This window comes from Hemicordylus capensis, chromosome 3, assembly GCF_027244095.1.
Source record: "Hemicordylus capensis ecotype Gifberg chromosome 3, rHemCap1.1.pri, whole genome shotgun sequence".
Lineage (NCBI taxonomy): Eukaryota > Metazoa > Chordata > Lepidosauria > Squamata > Cordylidae > Hemicordylus > Hemicordylus capensis.
This window is the reverse complement of record NC_069659.1, coordinates 305595839-305599470: the sequence shown is the minus strand read 5'-3', so window position 1 is coordinate 305599470 and position 3632 is coordinate 305595839. Positions and strand designations below refer to the sequence as shown.

Below are 3632 nucleotides of genomic sequence, written 5' to 3'. Positions count from 1 at the left end.
TACGCAGTACTCCAGGTGTGGCCGCACCATAGTTTTGTATAAGTGCATTATAATATGAGCAGTTTTATTTTCAATCCCCTTCCTAATGATTCCTAGCATGGAATTGGCCTTTTTCACAGCAGCTGCACATTAAGTGGACACTTTCAATGAGCTGTCCACCACGACCCCAAGATCCTTCTCCTAGTCAGTCACTGACAGCTCAGATCCCATCAGTGTGTGCTTGAAGTTGGGGTTTTCATCCCAATGTGCATCACTTCACACTTGCCAACATTGAACCACGTTTGCGGTTCAACCTTTAGATCTTTAGTTTTAATAGTTTGTAATGTTTGGTTTTAAATGATTTTAATGTTTTAATCATGCGTGGTGTCGTGGTTAGAGTGCTGGACTAGGACCGGGGAGACATGAGTTCAAATTCCCATTCAGCCATGATACTTGCTGGATGACTCTGGGCCAGTCACTTCGCTCTCAGCCTAACCTACTTCACAGGGTTGTTGTGAGGAGAAATGTAATTATCTAGTACACCGCTCTGGGCTCCTTGGAGAAAGAGCCCGCTCTTTCTCCAAGTGTAAAAATAAAGTGTAAAAATAAAATAAATAAGTGTAAAAATAAAATAAAATAAATAAAAATAAATTTTGTTTAATTTGTATTATTTTTGTTGTACAATGAAACAGGTTTGGGGCGGTATGTAAATATGTTAATATGTATACATTTAATTTATTTAATTATATATTAAATATGTAAATATTTTATGTTTGTTATAAACAAACAAACAAACAAACAAACAAACATAAATAAATAAATAAAAGCTGCTGTTCACCTCAAAACCTTCTTTCACCATCCACTGAAAGGCAGTATACTACGATGAAATAAAAAAACATTGCAACATAACCAAAGGGCAACAGAATGGCGCTCTGAAGTAGAATCTTTTACATAAAGGTCAAGCAAATCTGGCCTTCTTCTCATTCATAATGAATACATGTTCCATGTTTCTTTATATTCACAGAACAAAACCGGAGGTCTCACAAAAACATCTATCTCTATATATAATTCTCCTGGGTGTGCCTTGGAATGTGTGTCCCAGAGCTCAGCTGATTGGCTGGGCAGCAGACAGGCCTGACTGGCTGGGGCGCACCCAGGAGGATTGGTCACCACGGCAGCAGCAGGATTGGCCGCAGAGGCCAGAGGCAGTGGCAGGCCCAGCCCAACCGCAGAGGCAAGGCCCGGGGGTGAGGGGAGAAAGTGGGGGTGGGCAGAAGTGGCAGTAGGGAGGAGAGGCAGCTGGGCCTGGAAGTGGAGACTGGGGCAGAAGGTGGGGGGAAGAGGTAACCGCCGGCCCCAAAGAGCACACAGATACTCTGTGCGGGGTTGGCTAGTTTAAATACATAAAACACCTAAAGTCTGAGACAACATAGTCCACAGCAGAGAAATAAATTCTCCTCATATGTACACCCCATGCAGCTTCACAATGGAAGTCAATGAAGAGTATGAGATCACACTATGATCTATTAGTCTGCGTGACACAGAGGAAACAGCTTTCAAAGACAAGAAGATCATAATATAAGGGGAAAGTGGTGTTTCTTCATCAGATATAAATCAGGGAAGGTTTGTTATGCAGAAATGATTAATTTATTTGCAGCTTTTAGTAATCTATCCCCTTCCACTTATTTGAGCATTAATACAGATTTCAAAATCAACTGGCAAGCAGGCTTACTGAAAATTTACCCAGAAAACATGCACAACCCGCCTTTTTCTACTTTCAGCCTTGGAAAGGATGAGGAGTGGTAGATCTGAAAGAAATACTCAAGCAGGTATTGGAAGTCAAGTGAAAAATTTGGAAGAGAAACTCCAAGAAAGCCCCACAAGGCTAGCATCGAAGGCAAATGCTTGAAGAAAAATCTGGGAACTTTCTCTAATGTTTCAGCTTTTTAAACCAGCCTCAACTGGCCTTATATTGTGGAGCCAAGAACATTTCAAGCCATGGCCATGAGGAGCTGTGGGTACCTGGCCTTCTCAGAACATTCAGTTTTCATTTTTTAAAAAGTAAATCTTTAGTCCCTTTTATTTGTATTCTGCCTAATTGTTCACTAAGAAGAAAGCTTGTTTCCCACCTTCCAGTGTTCTGACCAATGGCCAAAGGAATGTCCATGTATCACAACCATTAAGCCCATATTTAATTTATGCTATTTTCCACATTTAATTTTAAACATAATTTATGCAATTTTGATTTATAAAAAATAAATTTTATCATAGTTGTTAATACTATTATGTAATTATAAGCATATAGCTACCCATGTTTTAATTATAGCTTTTCTAAAATGATCACTGACCTTCCCAATCCCTTTCACCACAGCATTTCTGTCCGAAGGCCCCTAACTATCTTCTGGTGTGTAAGCCCTTGACCAGTCTTTTTTTTTCTTTCCAATTAATTTGGTGCATGTTACCTAGCAACCACATGTCTTGCCTATCTACATTCTCATGCATTAGACAAAGCAGAGGTAGAACACAATTAAAATGACCGGTGGACAGAGAAGGAATGTCTGACAACTGGTTGCCAAGGACCCCCACAAGGCTAGTATCCAAGTTAAATGCTTTGGCCCTTGAGGTAAATGCTGGACCTGCCCATAACAGGAGAGTTGCTTCTGAGTTCATGTAGCACAGAGCTATCACTAAAGCAGATATTTGCAAGAAAACTTTAGAAGAAACAATTAGATTCAGAGAGGGATTTCATTGCTCCATTTGTACTATCAATATGTTATGGGCCCAAAACGTCGTCATCATCATCGCTATTGTTATTGTTATGTTAAAAGGTCTGTCTTGAACCATGGGATAATTTTGTTTAGTTTTCTTATTAAAGAGCCTTATTTTAGTTTTCAGACCTAAGTATGGTGTGGGAGGGAGGAATGTTTTGAGGAAGCCTAGATTACCATTCTGGAATCCAAAGCCAAATGTCCTAGATGGTACATTTTGCCAGGGTTTCTAGTTGTTAGATATATGATAACTTTTCCAAGTAGCTGTTCAATGGAAAGGCTGTTTCTGTGCACTGGCAATGTTAACATCAGCCAGTCCCTGACTTCGTCAGCAGCTTCTTCTTCCTCCTCCTTCCTCTCAAGAAAAGAGCCTCAATTGATTCCTTAACCTGGTACCCCTAAATTCAGATCGCAAGGCCCCCAGGAGAAAAGACAGCCACAGATTTAATGGTCCAAATAAATATATGTTTTATTGATTATTATGAAGAGGCATGGCATTTGAACACACATGAGTATCCTCACATTACATAGGACACACTAGATGGTAATTGTGTCTAAGCACTAAAACTTAATTTTTATTGTATGGCTAGAGTGGATTCTCTGATATATATGTAATTAGCTAGGTAATGGATAAGTGAACAGTTAACTAAGCATTCAGCTAACAAACAAAGTAAATGTATCAAAATCACAAATAAAGACTAAGTCCTATTGAGGATAGAGGAAGAAAGAAGCAAGGAAATAAGATTAAGAGCAGTAACCAGGGCCAATGAATAATCAGTGTCAGAGAAGGGATCAGGGGGAAATGGGTTGAGGTGAAACTTCACCTCAATCCAGGAAACAATAGACCATGAGGCTATTCTCTCAATGGAGAGAAACCGGGCTAAG

The 3632-nt window shown here is 39.7% G+C and overlaps 1 long non-coding RNA gene across 1 annotated transcript; it reads left to right on the top strand.

The window, feature by feature from the left end:
- Window positions 1–1269: 1269 nt before the first annotated feature.
- On the top strand, window positions 1270–2257 carry LOC128351591 (uncharacterized). The gene is made up of 2 exons (XR_008319898.1): window positions 1270–1602; window positions 1761–2257. It is a non-coding gene; the product is annotated as an uncharacterized LOC128351591 (long non-coding RNA).
- The last annotated feature ends 1375 nt before the right edge of the window (window positions 2258–3632 follow it).